The sequence below is a fragment of the Oncorhynchus masou genome, chromosome 26, assembly GCF_036934945.1.
Source record: "Oncorhynchus masou masou isolate Uvic2021 chromosome 26, UVic_Omas_1.1, whole genome shotgun sequence".
NCBI lineage: Eukaryota > Metazoa > Chordata > Actinopteri > Salmoniformes > Salmonidae > Oncorhynchus > Oncorhynchus masou.
In genome coordinates, this window is record NC_088237.1 from 24,360,613 (window position 1) to 24,366,612 (window position 6,000).

Sequence of the window (6,000 nt, forward strand, 5' to 3'; positions counted from 1 at the left end):
CGGATGTTGTTGATGTAAAACAAGGGGTCCATACTAAAGTCTGGCAGCCCGGATGTTGTTGAATTAAAACAAGGGGTTCCGTACCAAAGTCTGGCAGTCCGGATGTTGTTGAATTAAAACAAGGGGGTCCATACTAAAGTCTGGCAGCCCGGATGTTGTTGATGTAAAACAAGGGAGTCCATACTAAAGTCTGGCAGCCCGGATGTTGTTGAATTAAAACAAGGGGGTCCATACTAAAGTCTGGCAGCCCGGATGTTGTTGAATTAAAACAAGGGGGTCCATACTAAAGTCTGGCAGGTCGGATGTTGTTGAATTAAAACAAGGGGGTCCATACTAAAGTCTGGCAGCCCGGATGTTGTTGAATTAAAACAAGGGGGTCCATACTAAAGTCTGGCAGCCCGGATGTTGTTGAATTAAAACAAGGGGGTCCATACTAAAGTCTGGCAGCCCGGATGTTGTTGATGTAAAAGTCTGGCATCCCAAGGGGTCCATACTAAAGTCTGGCAGCCCGGATGTTGTTGAATTAAAACAAGGGGGTCCATACTAAAGTCTGGCAGCCCGGATGTTGTTGAATTAAAACAAGGGGTTCCATACTAAAGTCTGGCAGCCCGGATGTTGTTGAATTAAAACAAGGGGGTCCATACTAAAGTCTGGCAGCCCGGATGGATGTTGTTGCAGCCCGGATGTGAAAAACAAGGGGGTCCATACTAAAGTCTGGCAGGTCGGATGTTGTTGATTAAAACAAGGGGTCCATACTAAAGTCTGGCAGGTCGGATGTTGTTGATGTAAAACAAGGGGGTCCATACTAAAGTCTGGCAGCCCGGATGTTGTTGAATTAAAACAAGGGGGTCCATACTAAAGTCTGGCAGCCCGGATGTTGTTGAATTAAAACAAGGGGGTCCATACTAAAGTCTGGCAGCCCGGATGTTGTTGAATTAAAACAAGGGGGTCCATACTAAAGTCTGGCAGCCTGGATGTTGTTGAATTAAAACAAGGGGGTCCATACTAAAGTCTGGCAGCCCGGATGTTGTTGATGTAAAACAAGGGGGTCCATACTAAAGTCTGGCAGCCCGGATGTTGTTGAATTAAAACAAGGGGTTCCGTACCAAAGTCTGGCAGTCCGGATGTTGTTGAATTAAAACAAGGGGTTCCATACTAAAGTCTGGCAGGTCGGATGTTGTTGATGCAAAACAAGGGGGTCCATACTAAAGTCTGGCAGGTCGGATGTTGTTGAATTAAAACATGGGGGTCCATACTAAAGTCTGGCAGCCCGGATGTTGTTGAATTAAAACAAGGGGGGCCATACTAAAGTCTGGCAGCCCGGATGTTGTTGAATTAAAACAAGGGGGTCCATACTAAAGTCTGGCAGCCCGGATGTTGTTGAATTAAAACAAGGGGGTCCATACTAAAGTCTGGCAGCCCGGATGTTGTTGAATTAAAACAAGGGGGTCCATACTAAAGTCTGGCAGGTCGGATGTTGTTGAATTAAAACAAGGGACTCCATACTAAAGTCTGGCAGATTGGATGTTGTTGAATTAAAACATGGGGGTCCATACTAAAGTCTGGCAGCCCGGATGTTGTTGAATTAAAACAAGGGGGTCCATACTAAAGTCTGGCAGCCCGGATGTTGTTGAATTAAAACAAGGGGGTCCATACTAAAGTCTGGCAGCCCGGATGTTGTTGAATTAAAACAAGGGGGTCCATACTAAAGTCTGGCAGGTCGGATGTTGTTGAATTAAAACAAGGGGGTCCATACTAAAGTCTGGCAGGTCGGATGTTGTTGATGTAAAACATGGGGGTCCATACTAAAGTCTGGCAGGTCGGATGTTGTTGAATTAAAACATGGGGGTCCATACTAAAGTCTGGCAGCCCGGATGTTGTTGAATTAAAACAAGGGGGTCCATACTAAAGTCTGGCAGCCCGGATGTTGTTGAATTAAAACAAGGGGGTCCATACTAAAGTCTGGCAGGTTGGATGTTGTTGATGTAAAACATGGGGGTCCATACTAAAGTCTGGCAGGTCGGATGTTGTTGAATTAAAACATGGGGGTCCATACTAAAGTCTGGCAGCCCGGATGTTGTTGAATTAAAACAAGGGGGTCCATACTAAAGTCTGGCAGGTCGGATGTTGTTGAATTAAAACAAGGGGGTCCATACTAAAGTCTGGCAGCCCAGATGTTGTTGAATTAAAACAAGGGGGTCCATACTAAAGTCTGGCAGCCCGGATGTTGTTGAATTAAAACAAGGGGGTCCATACTAAAGTCTGGCATCCCGGATGTTGTTGAATTAGAACAAGGGGGTCCATACTAAAGTCTGGCAGCCCGGATGTTGTTGAATTAAAACATGGGGGTCCATACTAAAGTCTGGCAGGTCAGATGTTGTTGACTCAGAGTGAGGATCAACAACCATCTAATTTTCCACATCACTGCTTGTCTTTCTGAAACCAAGCTAGCCAATGTTTGGCTGTCCTTTTAGGGAAACACCTGGTGTTGTACTTATGTCATTGAAGCTTGAATGCTTCATAGTCCAAATTGAGGTCATTTCATTCCACTCTCCTATTTCTACAGGGTCAGTTGAATTGTGTTGATGGAGTTGACCCCAGCCTGCAGATGCAATATGTCAGAGAATGGATTTGACATTGCCGGGCAATCACGGTCAATAGTCCCCAGTGGTTATTGACTGTGACCACTCCTGTGTCCTGGTTTACCTACTGGTCAGAACAGCAGCCAACCACCAGGCTAGGATCCAACAGGTCTGAATCACGACTGACCAGGTCCAGAGGATTCAGAGTCATGGCAGATAGAGGAGCCAACACCCAACCATTTCCTAGTACATCCAGTGGTACTTCAATCTGATCAGGTGTCGCACTAAAATGAACAACTAAACATCTGGCCATCTGTTGTCTATCAAATGTAATTAGGTTAATCTCAGATCATGACTGAAATTTGCTTGATTAACATTAGTATCTGAGTAAAAACAGAACCTGTTTATACTCCCCAAATAGTTATATTACATCTCAGTTATTCACCTAATCTGAATACCGTTCCCCCATGACGTATTCAACCATTCAACCTGCTTAATCATAGATCCTATGTTCATCCAGCCTATCTGTGGTATCCCATTTCCCCACTGCCCTTACTACTGACAGAGTGAACTATAGCCTACCTGCCTGTGAATACCTAGTTATTAGAACATCACACCAACTGTAGTTTTAGCCTTTGAGTCAATGAATGTGACGAACCTGCCTATGACAAGCGTCACCCACTCAGACACCAGCGTTCCACTGACTAGCTTTGCCATGGTGACGACCGTAGCAAAAGACGTCTTGCTAATCCTGTGATGTGAGGGTCTTAGTGGTCTGCTATGCTGCTTTTACCAGAGTGCTGCTACCGCTGATCCTAATGGTACATATGTGCTTTACACACACACACACACACACACACACACACACACACACACACACACACACACACACACACACACACACACACACACACACACACACACACACACACACACACACACACACACACACACACACACACACACACACACGCACACACACACTGTCATGCTATAGAGGTGGAGGATGTTTGTATAGACTCCAATACACACGCCTATAGTATCCACTGTCTCACATGATGACATGAACGCCATGAATTTCTACAGTATACATACACACGTTCATAAATTCATCAGAATGTAGACACACGCACCTATGTAGACAAGCAATCCCAGGCATACATTAACACAGGCAAACACACACACACACACACACTGCTGACCATGGCTATGCTGCAGATTTAGCCCAGAATGATTCCTTCCCTCCTCCTGATGCTAGTCAAACAGCTTCAGCTGCTGCCTCTGTGTGTGTGTGTTTATGTATGCCTGGGATTGCTTGTCTACACAGGTGTGTGTGTGTCTACCTATAAAGGCTGTAATAGAAGAGTGTTTCGTGTCATCTGGAGATATTGAGCAGCTGAATCCACACCCTCAAATGTGAGCTTGTACAAAGTGTGTTTTTCTGTAGGAGTGAGAGTCTACCTATAAAGGCTGTAGAGGAAGAGTGTGTCGTCTCTGTGACGGTGTGTGTCATTCTCTAACAGCTCTTTACCTTTTTTCTCTATACATGAGGATCATAAACTACACACACACACACACACACACACACACACACACACACACACACACACACACACACACACACACACACACACACACACACACACACACACACACACACACACACACACACACACACACACACACACACACACCATCGAAAGTGTTCAGAATAAAAAAGAGCCACTCACCCAACCACAAGTGAAAGGGAAGAGATTGTGAATCCAGTAAATCCAGCAGGGAGCTGCAGCAGAGAACCGTCTCCCTGTGTGTGTGAATGTGTGTGAAATTGTGTTCCAAACACTCACTCTCTCTCTCACTCTCTCTCCCTCCCTCCTATTCTCTCTCTCTTATATTCTCTCTCTCACTCTCCCTCTTGTACTCTTGTTGGCTCCCTCTCTAATTCTCTCTCTTCTTGCTCACTCTCCTCTCTGTCAGCCTCTCTTCTCCCTCCCTCCCTCTCTTCTCCCTCCCTCTTTCTCTCCCTCCCATCTCTCTTTCTGCCCCTAACCCCCTGCATAAGTAATCCAGTGTGAAGCTCTGTAACAATGCCTGTGGCCACACCTCACTGAGCAAATTGTTCATTAGGAGAGTCTCTCTACAGTGTGGACACTGGCCACTAGATAGTTAGACGGGCAAGAATGTCTACACTCAATCTCAAGTACACTCAATCACACACACTTACAAGTACACAACAAGTATACTTACAAGTACACAACAGACACAAATGACACAAATGTATTAGCAAGCACACACACACACTTTGACAGTGTACAGTCGTGGCCAAAAGTTTTGAGAATGACACAAATATGAATTTCCATGTTTGCTGCTTCAGTGTCTTTAGATATTTTTGTCAGATGTTACTATGGAATACTGAGGTATAATTACAAGTGTCAAAGGCTTTTATTGACAATTACATGAAGTTGATGCAAAGAGTCAATATTTGCAGTGTTGACCCTTCTTTTTCAAGACCTCTGCAATCTGCCCTGGCATGCTGTCAATTATCTTCTGGGCCACATCCTGACTGATGGCAGCCCATTCTTGCATAATCAATGCTTGGAGTTTTTTTCAGAATTTGTTTGTTTTTGTTTGTCCACCTGCCTCTTGAGGATTGACAACAAGTTCTCAATGGGATTAAGGTCTGGGGAGTTTCCTGGCCATGGACCCAAAATATCGATCTTTTGTTCCCCGAGCCACTTAGTTATCACTTTTGCCTTATGGCAAGGTGCTCCATCAGGCTGGAAAAGGCATTGTTCATCACCAAACTGTTCTTTGATGGTTGGGAGAAGTTGCTCTCGGAGGATGTGTTACCATTCTTTATTCATGGCTGTGTTCTTAGGCAAAATTGTGAGTGAGCCCACTCCCTTGGCTGAGAAGCAACCCCACACATGAATGGTCTCAGGATGCTTTACTGTTGGCATGACACAGGACTGATGGTAGCGCTCATCTCTTCTTCTCCGGACAAGCTTTTATCCGGATGCCCCAAACAATCGGAAAGGGGATTCATCAGAGAAAATGACCCCAGTCCTCAGCAGTCCAAACATTTGCAGCATCAGTCGGTCCCTGATGCTTTTCCTGGAGTGAAGTGGCTTCTTTGCTGCCTTCTTAACACCAGACCATCCTCCAAAGTGCAGATGCACTCACACCTGACATTCTCAAACCTTTTGGCCAGGACTGTACTCTATTGAACATAATCAAACATGCATGCACACACACACACGTTATGTTATTCTATCCTCGTGGGGACCTAAAATTAATTTCCATTCAAAATCCTATTTTCCCTAACCCTACCATAACCCTAACCTTAAGCTGTAACCCTAAACCTACTCCTAACCTTAAACCTAACCACTAACTCCTAACCTTAATTGTAAACTGAACC

General features: G+C 44.9%; 1 protein-coding gene across 1 annotated transcript in view; it reads right to left on the minus strand.

Annotated features, from left to right (window-relative positions):
• LOC135515086 (proline-rich transmembrane protein 4-like) overlaps positions 1 to 4,469 on the minus strand; it is a 51,938-nt gene extending 47,469 nt beyond the window's left edge. The window contains 1 exon segment of the mRNA XM_064938920.1: positions 4,313 to 4,469. The gene's annotated coding sequence lies outside the window, so the exon portion shown is untranslated.
• Positions 4,470 to 6,000: the final 1,531 nt, after the last annotated feature.